The 23,387-nt window shown below is 43.8% G+C and overlaps 1 pseudogene; it reads right to left on the bottom strand.

Moving 5' to 3' along the window:
* Positions 1-5,513: 5,513 nt before the first annotated feature.
* The window catches only part of LOC147718141 (phospholipase A2 inhibitor and Ly6/PLAUR domain-containing protein-like), a 118,160-nt pseudogene continuing 100,286 nt past the window's right edge, over positions 5,514-23,387 (bottom strand).

The following is a 23,387-nucleotide window of genomic DNA, read 5'->3' as shown; positions in this document are numbered from 1 at the left end:
CCAAAATAAATATGTGATATTAAAATCACATTACAGGTAATACTAGATATGATCCTAATGCGGGGGTAGTCTGCTTGTGGTTCAGGGTGTCTTGAGCAACACCCAATTTACGCTGCAAGTGGTTAAGACTGTGGCACAGAAGGTGCAATTGTTTACCTAGGGAATCATGTATATACACATAGATGCAATGTGTATTCAGAAATTGGAGCCAATGTGGATATGGATACTAAGGATAGTAAGGTTCAAGGCCAAGCCCTGTGGTACCCCAGAATTCAACTGGAAGTTGCCTCTGAGTAGCATGTCTGATCAAGCACTTGAAAGGTCCTACCATCCAGAAAAGATGTTAGCCATTTCACCATCCTTTCTTCTATACACACATCTGAGGTTCTCTGGATATGCAATTCATGGTCAAAGTGTCAAAGGTGGCAGTGAGATCACAAAGGATAATTGCTGTGGAGTCTCCTTGATATAGGAGCCGTCTACGTTCCTCTACCACAGCTGAAGGTGTCATTTCAGTACTGTGCGGCGGTGTACTGCCCATTTGGGTGGGATGGAGGCTTTTGTTTAACTCCAAAAAAGAGGAAAGGTGTTCATTTATACAATTCTCCAGGAATTAGACAATCCCTGCAATAGGGAGACGGGCCTGGAGTTGCCCAGTAATAGTGGGTCCAGACGGGGCATTTAAAAAAATGTATTCTCTTTATTCAAGATTTGCAGTTTTATAGAGCACTACAATTAATATCCGATACAATGGTGGCGGTCTGATCCTCCCACTACCCCTCCATACAGTCTTATGTTTATTCATCACATATGTGCAATTTAACAATCACAGCTAAATCAGTCAATCGGAGGTTCTTCTGCAAATATCAATATTTGTGCACAGGGTACATTTTGTGATCCTGTAAGGTAAACAAAAAATAAATAAAGAGGGAATGTGCCATGTTAACCAACCAGGAGAAAACCCAGGGAGGTTAGTCATTCAGGTTCATCAAGTTAGGGGATGGATGTCAGTCCTGGACATCCGGGATCCGGGGGTACGAGGCCTCCTCGGCTATTGCTTGCGATCTCATGTAGAATTGCAGCGGGCCCCAAACATCTTTAAGTTGGGATTGTGTGGGCATTAGGTCCCAGTATGCTGATAGCTGTTCCTGACAAAACACAGCATCTCTATGCCATCCCTCCTTTCGTGGTGCCCATGTCCTACCCTATGTCATGACTGGGCATTTTTAGTAGCTGCTTTACCATTGCATGCTTCCATTGAGGGGGAATCAACCACCTGGTTAAAGACAGGTTCAGCAAATCCAGCAGGACAGGGAAGATGTTTCCCAACCCATGTTCTGAGATATGGAGCGGGTCGGGTCCAAAGGGGAGCCTGACACGGATGCTGAATAGTTTGGAAAGGTGGCTTATTTTAATACCTAGTGCAGAGGGGAAGGGCAGTTTAAAATATTAACAGGACGTTGCTAGGTAAGGCCATAAATAAAGTCATACAGGTACATGCATCAAAGAATTTTGCGATCGCAAACGGTGAAAATCGCAAAAATGGTCCGTTTGCGATCGCAAAAATTGATTTTTGAATGCATGAAACAGTAGCCCCTCGCAATTTAGGAAATCGCAAAATTTGTGATTTCTTACATTGCGATTGCACTTAAGGAATCGCAATTTGCGATTCCTTAAATGCATTGCAAGAAAGTAAAAAGATTTGCGATTTCACAATTAAGAATCGCAATTTACCATCACATTTATGGTGATGGTAAATTGCGATGTTTTTGAAAAAGCATCAAAGTGCATTTTTCAAAGTCCCATGTTACGCACACATATGGCATGTGTGTGCGTAACATGGGTGCAAAAATCTATTTCAGGGGTGCAACAGGGTGTCCTTTGGACACCCCTGCACCCTTGAAATCGCATTCTCCATTTGCGAATCGCTAACTGCGATTCGCAAAATGAGTATGTCTTCCCATTCATTCCTATGGGCCTTTAGGCCCATAGGAATGGATAGGGAGGGATTCCTTAATTGCGAGTCGCAATTTGCGAGTCGCATTTAAGGAATGTTTAGAAATCGCACATTTTTCTGCGATTCCTACATGCATAGGCATTTGCGAATTCTTAATTGCGATTCCTTAAAAATCTCAATTAAGAAATTGCAAATGACTACAATGATGCATGTACCTGTTAACTCCCTCTTCAATATGTTTAAGCCATCCCAACAGCAGGCCTATCGCGCCCTTGAGCAGATTGCAACATATTCTAGCAGCCAAAAAAGCTGAAATTGTAGTTTCTCTGGAAAAGATATTGGTATCCCTATTGGCAAATACAGAGTTACAAACTGACATCCCAGCTCTTCTGAATGGGACTTCCAAAGTTGGTACTTCTACTTTCAACCCATATGTTACATTAAGCCTGACTTGATGCCCACGTCAAAATTAATGTAACATGGAGGAAAAGGCAGCATTTTAGAAAATTGCCCAAAATATGAAGTGGTCATTTACATTGGCTGACTATGAAACAGCCTTCTGCCCACCTGGGAAGTCATGTTAATGGCTCCGGGTCAGCCAACAACAGAGTCCTGCCTAGAAATAAGGCACAAGGGGTGTTAGCTCACAAGTCAAACTTCAAAGGACGCTGTTGATCGGCAAATTGTAACCACACTCGAGGTGGGCTGCTCTTTAGTTCAGGACGATAGGCTTCCATCAGGGACAGAGAGGGTTAAACACTGATGAAACTGGCTTTCCAGTGGGCCTGTAGCCTACAGGTAGCCACACCTCCAAGGTGGGCCACTGAGCTCTTGATGATGAGATGGGGGTTCTGTCATCATGACAAAATTGAGTCTTCAGAGGATGCTGTCATTAGACAAGAGGGACCCTAGTGACTCATTGGTTTGTGAGGGTAACCTCCCTTAAGGGCATAAAAAGGGCACACCTAGCATGTCACTTTAGTGGAAGAAGAGGGCCAAAGAAGGACTGCAGTGCTGACCCAGGAATGAGCAAAGAAAAGACTGCACCAAAGTTAGTTTGCACCTGCTGCTTTTGTCCTAATGGAGGAAAGGACCGTGCCTGTGGCGTCCAGCTCATGAAGAAGTAGCCCCCAATCCCAGCTGGAAGCATAGACTCAAAGAGTCAGTTGTCTGATTTCCTGTGCAAAGCACAAGACCACAAAATCTAAAGAAGCCTCTCTGGCGTATTGGTGCCCAGATCGCTGCATCCCTCCCATCGCTGCTGCGTAGCCCAAGAGATTAGGAATCAATGCCCAAAAGTTTCACCAGTATCTGATGGGCCAAGGAAAGTCATCAGAGTGTAGCTTAGTAACCCAGATATAGAGCTATTGCCACAAGAAGTGAGGCTGCTGGTAGCCCAGAGGCAACTGAACTTCTGCTGACCTAGAGGGAACATTGTGGGGCTTCAAATCTTGTGGTCAGAATCACATCTCTAGGATGGTGGACCCCCATCACATGCACAGCATCCTTGAGCATATTCTGCAACCTGTATCATCTGCATGAGGACCACTACATAGAAGTGAATAGCAGGGAGCCACTGACATTAACAACTAGATTTAAGTCTGCTTGCCTTGCTCATCCCTTCGATTGGCTTCCTGCTAGAGTTTGTCTCCAAGAGTAACTCTAAGTAACCGCTTTACACTTGAAAAAGTTCCAAAGGGTAACATCTGTTGAATTTGCCAATGCTTGTTCACGGTTAAATGAAAAGTCTTGATATGTTGTTTCTTTTAAACTCCATCTCTCTGTATCTTTTCCATATTGTTGATGAATTCATAAAAATATACTCTATATTAAATAAATAATTGTCAAATTTCTTGTGCGGAGTTTCTTACTTCTTCAAATATGTTCATGCTTTAAATGAATTACATTTGTTTAAGCCTGAGTGCTCAGAGATACAACTACCCAGGGATGAGCTAAGGTTTAACAAACAAAACCTGAATGGTCATAAAGGGATTGGTAGTATACTACATGTTGAGGACACACAATCGCACCATACAATGCATCTCATTTCCTCACAGTCAATCCTATTATGATGCTACATATGTTCTGTATTATGGATATTATTCTCTTCCTTTATGTTTTTTACAAATATTTGGAACGCTAGAGAAGTTTCTGAACAGGTAAACTGACAACATTGTCAAAGGTTGTCTGATATCTAAGTTGTCATCCGACCTAACACTTTCTTGTTTCATCCACAGTCATGGTAAGGAGATTTAAGATGTGTCTGAAACACTTAATTTTGCGACTATCAATAAAATATTAGGCTGTAATAAGCTAAGTGGCGGCTTTCTGAATTGAGACTTAGTCGTCACAACCCCCTATGATTGCTGGGACTTTCATGGAGTGAAATTCATGGCAAACCTTAAGTCCACCATTTGCTAGACATGGGGCCTGATAGAGATCTCGGGGGACTGGTTACTCCGTCACAATGATTAATATTATCCCATCCACCAAAAGATAAATCCCACAGGATGTAATTGAATTTATATTTCAGCGGACGGGATATCCGTCAGCGTTGTGATGGAGTCACCTGTCTGCCGAGACCTACATCAGGTCCATAGTCTTAAACTTCACTCAGGTTCAACCTGCCCTCCATTGGCCTCGACCGTAACATCAGTCAAGGCATCCAACAAGGAATGAGGACCGGGAGGGTTCCACCAGAGGTCTTGAGCATGGGCAGGTCTAACTGATAATATCAGACTCAGGGTCTTCATTCTGTTGCCTGCATTGCATTGAAGGTCTTTCTTTGATGCTTCATCTTGACTGAAGTAACTGATCTTGGTAAGCTATTCACCTTCATTTCTTGCACACAACTGGCATTAAGCACCAAACCCAATCTAGCCATTAAAGACGCAGACTCATCATAGATGCAGTAGTGTAAACTAAGATTTATTCATTTTTTCAACGTGCAATATAAATTAGGTGTACATTTTCTTTCTATTATGAGTTATAGCTGTAGAATAAAGTATGCCGATTGCTGGATTACACTGCACATTAACATTGGAGAGATGAACCATTAACCTTGAGCTCTTGTATTTTGACATCATCAACACATCTGTGTGAGATATTCTCCATTACTTTATGTTAGAAGAGGTATTCAGCTCTAAAACCAAGAAGCAGAAGAAAAACAGGAATGGCTGTTCATGGCTACTCATGAAGTCAGCATTAATAGCACATCAGAAAAAGCTCCTTCTTTAACCATAAGACAGTATTGATCGGTGATTGCAGGGCTGGGCTTTGACCACTCAATGCATGAATCCAAAATAAGCCTCTGAGATACCCAGGTGCTTAAGATGCCTGAAAAGAGAAGCTAGTGGTTAAATAGCACGCTGGCCTGGATTGTACTGAGCACATCGGCCACTTGTAAACTGGGTCTCAGAGAGGCTGTCATGAGTTCAAATGCTTCCTTTTCACAAGACCAGACACTGCATTCTACATACTTTTTGAGCTTTAAGAATGTGTCTACCAACAATTACTAAGCTGGAGTAGGAGTGCCTATGGGGTATAAACGAAGGTTTCAAACTTTCAGGGCAGGGGAACACTTTAAAGCATAATCGTAGACATGCGTTCCTGCCAGGTTAAAAACTCCAAGTTTGCAGAAGTCTTGAGTAGAGCATCCTTTCCCGCTATACTCTCTCCCAGCTTCACCTGTTGAAAACACACACAATAATCAGTCATTACCATTGCTGTCAGATCAATGTTTTCTGCATTTAGGAAGGAAATCACTTCCATCCCAGTGCCCAAGGACTCAGATTGGACGCTGACCCACAACAGTAATTGTTGGAGTCCACCTGACCCAGGTTCCAGGGCCTTGGATTTACTGTTGAATTGTAAGCATTACAGATGGTCCATACATACATACATGTCCTCGTGGTGAGAATTAAGAGCTCTGCAGGGGACAAGGACACTGTTTGCCTGACTTGTATGTTAAAGTCTCAACTTTGTATTGCTAACAATGATCATCATAATATTTGATAGAGATTGTGTCAGAAATCATGTTATGTTATAGAGCTATTGGACTCCTTTTTTACTATTTCTTTTGCAAAGAATGTTAGACACTTCGCACATTTCATTCAACAAAACCAAGACTAACTCCTTGAACTGCATCAATGGAATTTGTATATTACACAAGAATGTTACAATAGGTGGCCTTCTGGCAGTAGGCACTGAGCTTTTCCCGTACAAATGTAGAGGAACAAAGCTGACCTCTGTGATGCATAGATTACATTTTATCCTAAGCAAGGGTTATCTACGTCCGTTTAAATGCTTTATTAACTAGGCACATATTCTTCACTAGGAGACATTGACAAGCGCCAACCAATGCAGTGAAGGCTAAGCTGAGGAAGGAGTCTGATGGAACTGTTGAAGTGCATCAACTTCTATCAAGGGGTAGGAAGGATGTAACAAGACACACACATCCCAGGAGCCTTAGACTTCATTTCACAAACACTGCGGTTCACAAAAACAACACTTTTTGAAAAGCCTTTGGCACCATATGAAGACCGTTTAATCAGATAACAGGTTAAAAACATAAGCATAAAACCCTTAAGGTACATCTACTTGATGTGTGCTTTGTAGAATGATGATGCTTGCTGAAGACATTCAGTGAGTTTCTATGAATTGCAAATAATTAGCCGGAACATAATTACAATATAAAGAAGTAGCTGGAAACCATGAAGAATAATGCAGCGGGATACAAAACTCTTAATTGTAAGAATCAATGTATCTCACCAGGAATGGAGGCAGTTCCAGAGAAGGTGCCACAGGTGTTCTGCTTCCCGGTGCACCAAACCACCCCAGTCGCTGTGCAAGTGTCCGAGGACTGGTCACTCGTACAACCTTCACATATATAGCCGTTGGCTGTGTTGTCTGAAGGAGGCACTGAAACAACCAAGGACAGGAATTGAGAAGCATATTTCTGTCAATAAAAATGGTGCTAAGTCATGTCTCATTCACCATATTCTTACAATAATAGCTTTAGACACCCCATTTTGTATGCAATTACAGAAATGCTAGATTTGTCTCTTGAGTCCCAGATTTCTCAACTGTATGTTTGTCTATAAAAAGTATTTGTTATCAATGAGTGCTGTAGAATTGTGTGTGGTTTGAGTTGCTCACTAGCTTGATTGTATGCTTCATGTATGTGAGTAGTAAGGTCAATAATACACACACATATCAATGATGCAAAAATATGTTATGCACCCTTGCACTTTATGCTACTAAATCCAAATATAAATTGATTCCAGAAATATACAAATATATACATATAGTAAATGTAAAAAAGTAATTATAGGATTCCCTGGGTGAAGTAACTCGAGTACTTCGGTGCTTCCGTGGGTGTTTACTCTAGAACCTCCTGGTTCTTAAGGGGTTTGCTCCAAGTCCTCTTCTATGAGTCCATTATCTTAAAAATTCCAACCGCGACTTTCCCCATAGAAGTTCATTGTGATTCACGACTGTGTTTAGACACTGCACCCATCCTTGTGGGTCCCCTGTGTCACTACCTTGGACGGTTCCTGGTGGCCCCAGCGGTTCTGAAGGCTCTAGGCCTTGTATCTATGTAAGTTGTAGTACTTATACCACTTTCTGTACTTTTGCCTCTAGCCTCATAAAGAAACTAGAGGGATGTGTTTAGAATAAATACATATATTTTATATATGTACCTGGTGTGATTCTCCTTTCATTTTGTCATTCATGAGATTATAGACTGGTAAAACAAGCTGCTTTACATTCCTTCAAGGCTTAGCCTGACGTCTGCTCTCCACAGCAACCACTAGGATAGCTTTCTATAATTTAACCTTCCATCAATAAGGGTTGTTTGGACTGGTGCAAGGTGCCCACTAGAATAGTGGACAGCATATGCTAGGCCAACTTCTCACATTGGAGGCAGCGGTGGGATTCCAGCTTGCCATTGTTTTACCAGATACTCTCAAGTGATTGATAATTTGAAAACCACTAGAGGTACCAGAGGTACATATAATACAAGCTTAAATACAGTAAGTTCGACTGAACTTAGAGTTGTGTGTCAAGGGCTTAGCACACCCTTTCTACAACTCAAGGGAGTTTAGTAGGTAAACAACTAGAGTAGGTAGGTGTATACACCACACCTCACTAGCAATGTTCCCTCTAATTTTTTTCCTCTGCATGCGGCAGTGGAGGGTCTCTGTGCGCTGCAACCATGGCTATGTGCGCCAGGAACCAAACGGCACGTGTCTGCGGCGCCAAATGGCACTCCAAAATTTTTCTTTAAAAAGCGAAAAGATAGTGCATTTTCACACATACAGCGCCACAATAAGGGTCTTAAGGGCAGTTTGCAATATTGGATAAGCACGCCATGACATGAACTGGTTACACTGGCAAGTACACTTCAAGTTTAGAAAAGCACAAGACTTCAATGGTGGTACCATCATTAGATTTTAATAAATATTCTTAACTGGAGCACAGTTCATTGGGTGGGGAAATGCTGCGAGCCTATACAATATCACATATACACAAGAAGGTAGAGGGCTGTTCAGACACGTCAAGTGGCGTCACTAGATGGGTGACAGGGTTGCTTCTCGTGGCGATCCTTGCCATTTTTCCAGTGCTGATAAACTCGGTCTAGGTCAACTTTCCTGTTCAGGAGGTAGGCCTTTGTCCTCATCAGCATGTCCAAATGCTTCTGCTCTAGTCTATTCCTTAATTTGCTCTTGATAGTATTCATGAGGCTGAATCCTCGTTCACAGTCTGCACTAGATGCTTGAAATGTTGCGCAGACATCAACAAGCTGAGACACGACACTATACTGAGCAGCATTGCGTACAGTGAAAGTCACCATGTCTTGAAAGGTGGTAAATAACCCACCCTTAACATGTTCTGCCACCACATATTTATAGTCTCGGTACTGTCGAACAACATCTTCTGGTGTTTCACAATCACCCAGGGCCAAGACATTTTTTATACTTTTCAACAAGTCTTTCAATATTCTCAGTCCCAAAATCAAAATGCGATTGTGTGGCTATTGCCTGGATCTCAAAACTTGCCCATTCTTTTAGCTCACCTTCAGGGAACCTTTTTTGCATGTGCTCACAAAGAAGGGAAACAAAAGACAAAATAGGCCCACTGTCAAACTCTTGCCTATCCTTGTACAAAACCATCAGCTCTCTTACATTGCTGCTCCAAAAGACAGTGTCCCCCAAATACTGTTGCTTAATTTGGCCAATCTTCGCTCTTGCATACTGTACGGCTTCAACAGCAGTTAAAGAACTTTTTTGGAATAGTTTGCACAAAGATGCAAATTCACCCAGAATGTCATTAAGTACTGCAAGGGAAATATGGTAGTTGGAGTCTGATAGCTTTTTATAACAATATTTAGCAATTGGATCATTCTCCTCAACTTTCTCATGCTCAAAGTACTTAAGAACAGTTTCGTAATTACGAATTAGTGCACCAACAGCAAAATGCCTTGAAAGCCACCGGACTTCATTCAGTGGTCGAAAAGAGACAACTTCACATTCAGTGACCGATGCAATTTCATCCAGCTTGGACTTCCTTGCAGGAGATCTGGAGAACACAGTGTAGACAGTCCTCAATAATGTCTCCATCTCTTTAATCATTGGAACCCTCTTCCAGGCATCATCAACTCCCAAATCTTCTCGATGGGCGACACAATGCTGCTCAACTAGATGAGGAATGGATTGTTTAAGGCGAGTAGCAACACCATTATTCTTCCCCAGCATCACAGATGCACCATCAGATGTGAAGATGACCATTTTCATGAGGTCCAGTTCATTGGCAGTGTAGAATTCTTTCACAGCAGTAGTGATAGCCTCACCATTACAGCTAGTCAGCTTCACTATGCCCCCAAACTGCGTTTTATGCTCAGTTGATGTTACAGGTCGGAACTTGAAATACAGGATGAGCATTTTTGAAACAGAAATATCTGTGCTCTCATCAATTATCAAGGTGTGATACAAAGCTTGCCGAAGTTCTGTCATAGCTTCACAGTGTATCACGCTATTGATGGCCTCACGGAACTCAAAGGCATAGTTCTTGCTCCTCCAGCTGTCTGGTATCTTCACATACAAAGCTAAGTGGTCATGGATGTCTTGTACAGATAACATTGAAGTGTTCATCTTGACTGCCAGCAACACGTTGTTGATGAGAATCGTTATCTCCTCAGGCATAGATCTTTGGCGTTCAACTACTTCCATTCTATTTGCTTTGTCTGTGGCAGTTTCTGTCAGCATTGCCCGTACTCCAAAACCAAACCTCGCAGCAGCACTTCTGTTTCTCAATATCACCATGGCAGACTTGTGTACTTTGCTAAGTAGATGGCATTTCATGTAGTCCAGTTTCCAGCCATCACTCCATTTCTTCCCTGTGGAAAAGTCCCCAACAATCTTGGCTTCGGCACATGCTTTGCAAATCAAGCCCACATCCGGACTGTATTGAAATAGTTCCCCGAGTTGCATGCGGACCTTGCTTCGTGACTTCTGTGTCTCAGCCTCCACAATTTCCTTCATCCACTCTTCCTTGAATACAAGGCAACATTTCTTCCTTTGTGGTGAAGCACTGCACTCTCCCGAAGTTACAGCTTTGCGCTTGAACATTTCCGTACCCGCCGGTTTGAGCCTGCTGTCCCACAAAGCCTGCAAAATAAGGAAACATGGCTTCTGTTGACGCCTAGCTCATGAATGCAAACTGTTATACTACAATGTTCAAGATGCACCATAGTTTAACTCAACCCAACAATTACCTCTTCTGCCTGCACTCACGTGCGCCTCTTTAAATGTATGGGGTTCTTGCTGTGAAACCTGCAACAGAAGAAAACATCGGTAAGTATATATGGTACTACAATGTTCAAGACGCACCACTGTTTAACTCAACCCAACAATGACCTCTTCTGACTGCACTCACGTGCGCCTCTTTAAATGTATGGGGTTCTTGCTGTGAAACCTGCAACAGAAGAAAACATCGGTAAGTATATTTGGTACTACAATGTTCAAGACGCACCACAGTTTAACTCAACCCAACAATTACCTCTTCTGCCTACCTCTTCTGCCTGCACTCACGTGCGCCTCTTTAAATGTATGGGGTTCTTGCTGTGAAACCTGCAACAGAAGAAAACATCGGTAAGTATATATGGTACTACAATGTTCAAGACGCACCACAGTTTAACTCAACCCAACAATTACCTCTTCTGCCTGCACTCACGTGCGCCTCTTTAAATGTATGGGGTTCTGGCTGTGAAACCTGCAACAGAAGAAAACATCGGTAAGTATATATGGTACTACAATGTTCAAGACGCACCACTGTTTAACTCAACCCAACAATTACCTCTTCTGCCTACCTCTTCTGCCTGCACTCACGTGCGCCTCTTTAAATGTATGGGGTTCTTGCTGTGAAACCTGCAACAGAAGAAAACATCGGTAAGTATATATGGTACTACAATGTTCAAGACGCACCACAGTTTAACTCAACCCAACAATTACCTCTTCTGCCTGCACTCACGTCTGCCTGTGCAATTGTCTTTGTAGTACGGTCTCACGAACCTGCAAAAGAAAAAAGGGTGCAGATTGTGAATCTATTTACCCAGCAACCCCCAACCCAACGAGGAACGTAAACAGAATTACCTTGTCTTTGTGGTACTCGCACCTGACCACTGTAATCCAAATACCGTACAGACTGGAAACCTACAAGAGAAGACAAGTAAGTCAGCAAACGCCTGAAGAATTACAAACTGTGCATGGGACCGGTCAAGAGGCCCAAGACAAAAAATGACCAAATAGTTACCTGGGATTTCAGCCAAGGACAAACAGGGGTGTGCCCATGTGTTCCATTATTAGCATCCATTATCTTAAACTGGTCTATAAATGTGAATCCCAGGGGAAAGCGGCATTACAGAAGGTGTAGCACAAAATACAAACTGCAAATGGTTGAGGTGGGTGAACAAGGTAACCCACAGGATGGCTGAGAAGCACACAATCCATCAAAGACAAGTACAAAGGAGACCACAGACAGAGGTCCGTGGGATCTCAGAGCTGAGGCAGCAGGGCCTTGTGGAAGCAAGACATGTGGAGAGGAGGCCTCAGAATTGAGGCTGCAGTCAAACAGAGGACAGTGTGTCCTCAGGGCTGAAGCAACAGAGCCTCGTGGGAGTATAATGAATATGGAGGAGTCCTCAGGCAGAGCTCAGTGGGTTCTCAAACCCGAGGCTGCATTCAGATGACAGTGTGACTTCAGAGTAGAGGAGAGGGAGACAATAAATTAACAGGAAGGGTTGAGCTAGAAGGGAGTCAAGAGTGGGCTCTAACAGCCTGTGCACAAGCTGAGTCTGAAAAATATTTGGTATATAAGTCAAGCAACAAACATGTTAGAATAGGATTACAATACGTGCTGCTCAACCATAACATCCAAAACTTCTTCTACCAGGTCATTTGCAATAAATGCTAGGGGAGCCAAATGTGCAAATGTGCATCTGTACACTGTGAGGATCTGGTGGGGGGGGCATAATGCCCTCTTTCTGAGTCTTTAACAAGCTCCGTGGAGGCTGCCTTTTTACACTAAAACTAATGCAGGTGATAACAGGTGTAAAACGGAGGTCGGGCAGAAGATCGGCATGGCATTTGATTAATAATTAATGATAATCAAATGCCATGCCGATCTTCTGCCCGACCTCCGTTTTACACCCGTTATCACCTGCATTAGTTTTAGTGCATAACTGCCAAGGTTTCAGATTGCTATGTGTGACATTTCCACAATGTCAGTTAATTATGAGTGACATTTCAATGAATATGAGTGACTCTTTCACGCAAGTAAAATCAAGCATTGAAGACGAGGGAAACAAATTAATATCAGAAATTACACCCAGTTCAGCAAACAAGAAAGTCTAGGATCCCAAAATTGCATCAAAGCACCAGAAACGGAAGGGCACCAACCAAAGACAAACTGCATGACGGCTCTTAATCACAGACATCCACTCCCCCCCCTCCCCCTCCCTGAATAAAACCAAGCTCTTAAGTCCATGGAAAAAGCTCAATATCAGGAAGTATGCCCTTAAAACAATAATACCTCGCTTTGAAAGACTTTCAAGCTGCTGCAAAACCCCTGAAATGTAAAGTCACAAACCCAGTGCCCCTTTCCAAAAAGACGGTTACAGGAAGGGGATCCAAGAGGAGCCATTTTATAATTCAGGCTAGCAACAGGCTTGTCTTTTAAAATTCCATATTGCACACAGATAATCGATCAATCATGGTAATTAAGAAATATGTGAACTGTAAGTAGTCAAAGTGTGATTTTTAAGGGGCCATTTCTCCCTTACAACGTGATCTGTGTGAATTAACCTTGCTGTTGCTGAAAGTAATTGTAATGGACCGGCAGCACTGGTGGCCCGCTTGCACAATTAATAACATTTAGATCACATTTTCAAGAAAAGATAACTCACTGAGGCGCAACACTTACTTTCTAAGGCAACTCAAGGAACAGTAATTTTACCGATCGCACATCGCCACTGACGCAACAACTCTCACCACAGCAAACACAGTCCGGGCAGGATAGGGAGTATGGCTCAACAGCAGCTGCACAAGAGGGGCTGGTCTGCTGCTGAGAAACAATCCCAGAGGCCGTGGCAGTCCGTGCGGGATTCAGCTGACCCAACCAGCTATGTGTCTGACAGACTGATTAAAATAATAAAATAACAATGGCACAACTCAGTCGGTGTGAGCACCGCGCCGCTGCAACTCCATTCACTCAGCGCCGGGTAAGGGCTTACATTAAATGGGAAGCAGATTTGCAGGTGCTAAAACTGCTATTTTACTAGCGGGGAACAGCCGATAACCTTTTGTTCTGTGGATTGCACGCTGTGGTTATGTCGCTAAACTGGAGGCAGAATCACACCAAGCGGCTCCCCGACTCTGGCAGCTTTAGTGTTTTACACCAAGCTTGATTTTCCTAACTTGAGCGCGGCGCCCCTGGATGCTCATGACGGCGCACCGGGGCTGTGTGTGTGTGTGCGGGGTGAGCAGTGTGTGAGTATGCAGGGTGAGCAGTGTGGGTATGCAGGGTGAGCAGTGTGTGTATGTGCAGGGTGAGCAGTGTGTGAGTGTGCAGGGTGAGCAGTGTGTGAGTGTGCAGGGTGAACATTGTCTGAGTGTGCAGGGTGAACATTGTGTGAGTGTGCAGGGTGAGCAGTGTGTGAGTATGCAGGGTGAGCAGTGTGAGGGTGTCCAGGGCCGGCAGTGTTTGTGTGTGCAGGGTGAGCAGTGTGTAAGGTGAGCAGTGTGTGAGTGTGCAGGGTGAGCAGTGTGTGAGTATGCAGGGTGTGCAGTGTGTGGGTGTCCAGGGCCAGCAGTGTGTGTGTGTGTGTGTATGCAGGGTGAACATTGTGTGAGTGTGCAGGGTGTGCAATGTGTGCACATATGCATTGAAAATGCTTGTTATGAGTTGGCAGTGTCTTAGCCGCACACATTTAACTCTAACTAATTGGAAAGAAAAAAACTCGGAATTTCTGTGAGTTAACAAGTGACCTGCATGCATCACAGCTCTTCAACACAAAGAAGCAATCATTGGGCCAGCGCAAATGTTCACGATACGCTCCCTGGCATTAGATGAGATTACAGTGCAGTGAGAGACGTCAAAAAAAATGTAGCCTCTAACATTGACACCAGAGGCGAGGAAGAGTCAGGCTCCTCATCAGAACTACCAATTACTGGCTGGAAAATACTATCACACTATAAATCATTTTTTAAAAATATTTCCAAATCCGAACATTTTCGGAAAATTTTTGTGTACGATCAATTGATGAAAATAAACCCTTGGATTAACAGTTGGACAATCTCTTCTGTTAAGCTTTTTCACTACAGGTGCATTTTAATGCGAAAAATGCGTGTCCTATTTTTTGTACGTATGCACTTTAAATCTCATTCTGCTTACTAAAATGACCAACGGTGTACCAAAAATGACGATCAGTTTGCAGCTTTCTACAGGAAGGCATATAAATAATAAAATGCAAGCAGGAAATTAATAGTCCTAGGCAAAGAACTTGATATTTTGAAATGAACGAATCAATACGTCTTCATGTTGCACGAGTACCGGAATAGGATGACCATACCGAAAGAAAGACAAATGGCCAGCCAGTAACAGAGAGGAAGGAACAGATATGGTATGTACAGACTCTGCTAGAAGGGCAGACGGCCAGTGTACTATTGTCAGATTAACTCAGAGGGACACTGATTTTGAGGTAGAGTGAGCAGGAGCAGAATGAGCAATACACCAGAATTTCACTACGTTGAAAGCACTCCCCCACAATAACCACCGGTTCCTCCCGCCTCCCGCCTCTCGCTTCCCGCCTCCCACCACCCGCCTCCCGCCGTGGTAAATACATTCTCCATTCTCCTCCCGCCACCTGCCTCCCGCCACCCGCCTCCCGCCTCCCGCCTCCCGCCTCCCGCCTCCCGCCACCCGCCTCCCGCCTCCCGCCTCCCGCCACCCGCCTCCCGCCGTGGTAAATACATTCTCGTCCCGCTCCTTACCTGCAACTTCTTACACCCGCACCGCCGCCACCACTGGAAATGTGCTGCATGTCATGTTCGCGCCGCTCGCTTTTTAAAAGCGGCGGGCGGCGCGAATCTCTTGCGACGGCCTGTGTGCGCGCTCCACGATAGGTGGTGCGCGCTGACGTCAGAGAAGGTGCGCGCGCGCGCGCGCGGCCTAGAGGGAACAGTGCTCACTAGTAATGTCTTCAATGCTAGGAACCAGTGGGTCCCTGCCAAATTTCAGCCAATCCCTCAAGGAGGTATTACTGTTAGATGATCTTAGAAAGGCTTCAGAGCCTGAGAGTGTAGACGATGGTGTGGAAGCAGCAGAGGAGGAAGAGCCCAGTGGTCCAATCCCACAGGAATCAGACTCTGAAGCTGACCAGGAAGGTGTCAATGACCTTGACCTGGATAGAGCAGCTCCTACTGGAGATGGAGGCCCATTGGGTCCTTTCTTTGTCCCCGCAGGAAGAGTTGGATGTATGCCGAGAAGGCCTACATCTCCTTCTGTGGAGTCTAACCATTCTAGTGTATCTAAAGGGACTTCAAGGCAGCGGTGGGATTCCAGCTTGCCATTGTTTTACCAGATAATCTCAAGTGATTGATCATTTAAAAACCACTAAAGGTACCAGAGGTACATATAATACAAGCTTAAATACAGTCAGTTCTACTGAACTTAGAGATGTGTGTCAATGACTAAGCACACTCTTTCTACAACTCAAAAGAGTTTAGTAGGTAAACAACTAGAGTAGGCAGTGCATACACCACACCTCACTAGTAATGTCTTCAGTGCCATGACGCAGTGTGTCCTTGCCAGATGTCAGAACTTTACAGACATCTAAGTATGACACATTCCCTATCTCTGAGTTAAGGGCTCTGTTTACTATGAGAAAACTGAAGATTGACAAAGGTGCCACCAGCCAATGCCTCAGAGTGGTATTACTGTTAGATGACTTTAGCAAGGCTTCAGAGTCTGAAAGGGTAGGCAGTAGGGTGGGAGCAGCAGATGAGTGTGATGAAGGCAGAGCCCTGTTTGGGCACATTACTATGCTAGCATAGGCTTATTAGAAGTTTAAACAACAGTTTACCTTGTTGCCGCTTTTGCACACGAAACTGCATATAACTGTTGTTGTAAGTTAGGCTGCTTGAATTTCTTCTCATGAGAAGGGCTTATTTTCAACATCCCTAGACTTAGATCGTGACCTTAGTCTGCACAGTGAGTACAGAAGCCTCCAAGGTTATCATTACAATGTTAGTTATTATTCGGCCTGATTGGCCCATGCTCTAGACACAACATGCACGCAGCTGCAGCTAACTGAAATTCTAGAGCCTTTAATATTGGATTGGAACAATTGGAGAAAATATGTTTCCAGAGAGTGGGAGCTTTTGCAGAGCGTGATAAGATTCATCTCTACTGATCTATGAGGTATGGGGTTCCCCATGCAAGCCTAAGAGTCCTTCTATTATTATAATAACACTAGCTCCTAGCAAGGGAGGGTGGTACACGAGGCACTTTAGGTCCTGTTTCCACTATCATTATAATATGATTTCTCCTTTTGTGTTTTATGGAATTGTAGCAATGCTGATTGTATCATTTTTAATCATATGCCTGCTTATGTTAGCAAAAATAATGCATCTTAGAGCAAATCGTTAAAATGAACATTTTAAACTTTTGTGTGTCTCTATTTACTCACGTTGTGGACTGGTATGAGAATAACAAAAACAGGAGTGTTCTTGATTCACACCATCCCTGAGAGGAGCCTAAGTCGCATGTTCTGGGTTGTCTAATCATTGGTTACTTTGCTGGAGGACGAATAGCTAATGAGACACTGATGCCAGTTGGTTAGCGGTTCTCAGTACTGAGGTGAGTTTTTTGGTCCACCACAATTCACTGAGGTCCTGGGCCTCTGGGCACAGTTCTGTATATTAGCAGAATCCCTGCAACATGGCACACCTAATGATGTGGTCTTATTTTGAGACTCTCGAGTAGTGCTTATATCAGTCCACGACACCCTCACTATTGTTTCCGGTTGACGGTGGTGACGGAAAAACCTACCTATATTTACATATGTTTTTTTCAAGCTTGATAATTTAAAAAGGTATATACGTTGAGTTACTACCCATTTGTGCTACAATTCATTTGCTTTGTCTATTCTCTAATGTGTCCTTATGGCTGACGTTGATATCCCACCGCATAGTAGAGTGGCCGTCCGCAATCATTTTCAGACGTATAGTGTCACCGTGGAAGGCATGGCAGTTGTTTTTGTGGTAAGTGCTGAAGCCGAGTACCCATTTGAGCTTTTCTACTCTTGGGTTACTTTACCTGCGGGTGATGCGGGTACTAATACATTTCATGTTTATACTCCCACTGCCGTGCTTTTGGCATACACTTCATATAGGACGCTAGAGATTCCTATTAATGCCTGGCAGCATTGAGCTTGGTTTGATGGCACCCTTCCCCAATCGATAACAGCGGTTGAGTTAGGTCCTTTGTCTATCCCTTGGGCCACGTGGCCAGTTTTGACCTGTTACACACCGCAGCTGCGTTATCAGCAAGTAACTGTAGCTGAGTTACGTGTGCTCTACACCTCTTTGGTTGGAGTGCACCAGGCTTTAGTGCAATATGTTACTCGCAACGTCCAGGTGAGGGCACCTGGTGCTGCGGTGCATCCAGTTGAACCGGTCAGGATGAAAATAATCCTGTCATGGTGGATTCGATTATGGGCAAGCGCCCCCAAGATAAGGATAATATGTCTTTTTGGCTTGCCGAGAAATTTGACCAACTAGAAGCAGTATTTCCTAACATGACTCCTGTTGAAAAACACAGGATTCTGACCATTAGTTTGCAGAAAGGTACCAGATTGTGAGAACTGTGAAAGAATATTTGCGGCAGTCTATGCTAAGTGTTTCGGCACTCCGTCCATGGCTGTCCCGCCCTCCGTAATTAAGCGTGTACAAGATGAACACGGAGGGGAGGCAGTGGTTGAATTGGGAATGAGACAATTGGAGTGTTTGACATAGTTTCCGATCTCGTTCTTGCTAATGTCAAGGGAGATGCGGTGAACTTCCAGGTGACTAATGCTTTACGCGATGTCTCCGATGCGGATAAATCCTGGCTGTTACCAAAAATCATTGCGGAGGCTTATAAGACCGTTGGCCGCAATAGTTTGCGTGTTAAGCCTTTTGCTAAGAAACCAGCACAGCAGCAAACTCAGACAGCGAAGTCTGACAAAGATGATCCCCCGAATTTTCCAGAACAGAATTGGAATGAGAATAAAAAACAGGGAAAACAGCAACAAAAACAGGGGTCACGTCAATACCTGTGTCTACTGAGCGCACATATGATTTGCGCAATTGTGCTAATATTAAGTCACCTGATCGCTTTCAGGTTCCTGATCAACGTTCTCCTCGCTCTTTACAGGATCTATCAGTCTTACTAACCGGTGGAGGAGACCGGGGCAGAGGCCGGGGTGCCCAACAAAGCAGTGAGCAGCCCCGCCAGAAGGAAGGTAAAGGCAAGCAAGACCACTTTCCACGTCAAATACCCCAGTTTCAGAAGAAAAAAGTTGCCACTTTAACAGCGAGGTAAACTATGGATAGCGAGAACACAGCTCCGGAACCTGACAAGAGCGCTGGCTCTGCTAGATAGCGCCGCAGAAATTACAGTAGTGCGGGAAGCATTGCGTCCATTTCTGAAGGCGACAGCAACTGACACGTTTGTTGCTGTTGAGATGGCTGACACTAGAGTGGCTACTCCTGACAGAGTATATGACATAGTTTTTTTAATTGAAGGTGACATACAGCGTACTATAAAAGGGATATTTTGAGAAAATCTAACCACTTCCTATGTCATTTTGTTGGCGGAGGCTGACTGTCCCCTGAGGCGTGAGCCGGGTGGATGAGCGTTGCGCTGCTTTTATTTCTACTGTGTTTTGCTGCTACTTGTTTTTTAGAAACTTGAAGGGATCCTGTATTATTTTAAAACTTCTGCCAATTTGCACTCACCTGGGCTACCTCTTCCCCGAACCAAGGGTCGTTAACAGCCTTTAGCGACCGCCATCGTGGGAGGGAATTGTAGCACCGGGCTAGTCTTTTACCGCTAGGAATACAACTATTAAGGAAGGGTCTAGGGGACAATGTTTACCGACCTGTCAAGTTCATACCCCTAATGAACTACATTACAACAACAAAAAACTTGAAGGTCTACAAAATTGAGAAAGAGAAGTGGCCACAAGAAAATACCACACACCACTATCACGACTAACAGTGAAGGACCATCAGTTGTAAAGAAGTCCTATCAGCCCACCCATATGGCGGAGCATCGTCATCTAGGACTTTATCAGCAGGTTTTTCTACGGACAAGCCTGAATGTTAGTGCTTGGTACCAATAGATCCAGAGCTGAAAGAAGATGTGTCCTCACTGAGAGTGGTACTGATAGGGTGCAGTGCTCAAAGGAATAAGTGTGTAATTAAAATGACGGTCAGGGTAGAAACATTTCTTTATTGATATCCCCCTGGACGTCAGGTAAAAAGAGTGTGATGACAGTGTAAAAAAATCACTGTACAGTGAGTATAAAGAATCTAGGCCAACATGTTTCTGCCGTTATGGTAATATTGTACCGGCATTCTTCAGGGCCAGGCTGGAATAACAGCTACTGCAACATCCACTCTTGTGAGTGTGAAATCATAATCAGAATTTTTTTTATATATATACCATGGTTAAGGTAAGTAAAATTGTGTGGCTAAATGAACCACCCTACCGTATCCTCGTGGATAACCATGTCAACAGCAATCCTTTCCTACGAACATCATGGAAAAAGGAACAATTTTGTGACAAACAAAAAACTCTCTTATAAACAGATGTGTGAACACAAATTGTGGCATTCAATTACTCAGTGGGCCAGTTAATTATATAACGGCCAAGTGGAAATCTTTGCATAGTATAAAGTCACAACCAGATAATCTGTGTGCAAAAAGGTAATAAATCTAATTTGCACTTACCCAACTTTGTGTGGGAAGTAAGCCTCACCTCACCCGGCAACGGCTCGGATAAAGAGGCCCTGCTCTATTGAACATATAGAGAAGGACAAATTCAGGACATGATAGCTGTCACTATCTCAAATATGTATTTATGTTATGTTGAAACAAAAAAACTTGGTTGTTCTAAAATAGCCCACAGGTCCTAAAAAAAGCAAAATGCTGCACTCAGGGGGCTGCACTCAACTAGGATTATAGTTATTAATTCATATCCCATTCATGTCTTGTTAAATTTATAAGGGTTCAAAGGGAATAGTACAGGAAAAACATCCTTAGGGTCTAAATTTAGACTGCTGGCAATGGTTCCAAAGTTGGTATACAATGTCTCCTCATAGCTATCCTAGCTAGACTAATAGTCATATGACCTGGCCTGAGTAAAACTGCCAGACATAGACTATAGCGGTTAAGAAAACTTAAAATGCATGACCAAGGTTCCTGGTATCTTCGTGTCCTTACCTGTCCGTCGGTACCTCCAGGAGTAAGCCTGAACCGAAGGGGAGGTGCCGGCAGACAGGAGGAACCGCGTATTTATGCGCGCGTTGATTGGTAATGGCGCCAGCTAATTCTGTACACCTGCAGGGTAGAGGCGTGGCCTCGAAATGTCAAACTAGAGCGCATGACGCGAGGTGAAATCTCTACCTCGCGCATGCGTTGTGTGCAAAGTAAAAGGCGGCGCACGACGATTGGTGCTAGCGTTTACTCATAGTGCACGCCTACAGGCTAGAGGCGTGGCCTCGAGCTGTCAAATTAAACCGCATGGCGCGGGGTCATGTCACTGCCTCGCGCATGCGTGGTGCACAGAGTACAAGGCGGCGGGACATAGAGTTTGCCCTGCGGCGTAGGCCAGATCGAAACGAGGCATGCGCGGCGAGCATACACTGTGCAGACATACACAAACGAGTTTCGGCATGGCGCATGCTCCATTTGGTAAGAAACGGTCTTTGCTACTGTGTAGACTGAGTGTTGACACATACAATGCAACCGAGCATGGCATAACAAATATTGTGGTTTGTGTGTTCTAACACTAATGGAGTAAACAAAGATCTTTACCATGGATTAGATGTTAAGTGCATTCAAATATTTATAAGAGAAGTCTACTCATATGATGGTAATTGGTATTGGATCTTGCCACTACCTGCATATCATTGTGGAGTAACCCAGAAATGTATGCATACTAGATAACTACAAATCGAAGAGTTTTAAAGGCTAGAAAACCACAAGATGCAATATCGGATTTTGGTTTTAATGCTATGGATTTGCTTATAAGGGATATAAGCTAACAACTTCATGCAGAAAAAGTGCAGTATGCGTTTTGACGCAATCAATATTATCCTGGAATATGGAGAGATGAGTGCCAAAAGGTATATCTCACATCATTGCTACAGCGGAAATAGGCAGTATCCCCAGTGCCGAAAATGAATTAAACTTCTTTAAAAGAGACACCCAAGGTATATTGTCGTTAAGTCCCTGGACGTCCGTCCTAAGTTTAAAAATCCAGCGCTGCTCCCTGATGAATAGGAAACGTGACACATCAGACACGTGTGGGGGAATGAACGGTCGTTCCAAAACTACCCATTTGATTTCATCTGCTTTGTGTCTAAGCTCCAGAAAATGGTTGGTTAAGCGAGTAGATTGTTTATTGCACCGAATGGTGCTTTTATGCTCGCTTATACGGAGCTTGATCTTCCTGGTAGTGTGCCTAATGTACCTCAGCTTGCATGGGCATATGATCATATAGATCAATTTGTCTGAGTTGCAGTTGGTGTGGCTATTCAATTGCCACGGTCTTGCAGTTCCTATGTCTATTGTCAGGGTTTTGCTTGTCTGAGGGCAGACAGCGCATCCTCCACAGGGATAATGACCACGTACTGGTTCGGTGTTCCATAGGGTATTTGTGACTTCATTTCGATAGTACCTTGGCCTGGTATGAACCAGGTTATCCCTGATACTGGGACCTCTTTTAAAGGCAAACAAGGGGCGTGGGATATCTCCCATCGCTGTATACAATATTTTCCAATGTCTGAGGATGATTTTCTTTACATCATTGGAACGAGTGTTGAAGGTGTGTACCATGGTCATGCGGTCTGCAGTTGTTTGCTTATTCCTAGGTTCCATGAGCGCTTCCCGATTGTTATTAGACGCTCTTTTGCAGGCACGTCTGACCAGATGGTTAGGGTAATGTCGTTCCCTTAGCTGTGTCGTCAAGTCTTTAGCATGTCGTTGGAATAAGGTCTTGGAGGAACAGTTCCTTCTGACTCTCAAAAATTGGCCCACCGGTAGGTTGTCCCGGAGTGACTGAGGGTGAAAACTGTGATAGGACAGCAAGGAGTTGTGTGACATTGGTTTACGATAAAGTTCACTTTGTAAACCTTCTGTACCCACACAAATCAAAATATCTAGAAATGGAAGTTTCTCTCTACTTGCTTCCATAGTAAAGTTTAGATATCGATTTTGTGAGTTAAGCCACGTATGGAACAATTCTATGTCATAAATAGAGCCTCTCCAGATGACTATCATGTCATCAATATATCTTCTCCACAGCAACACCTGGTGGAAAAAAGGGGTTGCTGTGGTGAAGGACATGATTTTGCTCAAATTGATGCATGTATAAGTTGGCTAGGCTTGGGGCGAAAACGCTCCCCATAGAGGTTCCAGAGACCTGCAAAAAAAGTTCATCCTCATGTTGGAAAAAGTTTTCCATCATGGCCAACCTGGCACATTCCATGATGAACCCTACTGGGGTAATTGTATTCAGTTCTCTAGTTTCAAGGAGACTTCTAATACAATCCAATGTCTCTTGCTGTGGAATACATGTGTATAAAGACTCAACGTCAAAACTG

The sequence above is a fragment of the Lissotriton vulgaris genome, chromosome 4_2 (assembly GCF_964263255.1).
Source record: "Lissotriton vulgaris chromosome 4_2, aLisVul1.2, whole genome shotgun sequence".
Classification (NCBI taxonomy): Eukaryota; Metazoa; Chordata; class Amphibia; order Caudata; family Salamandridae; genus Lissotriton; species Lissotriton vulgaris.
Note: the sequence above shows the minus strand (reverse complement) of the source record. Positions and strands in the feature narration are given on the sequence as shown.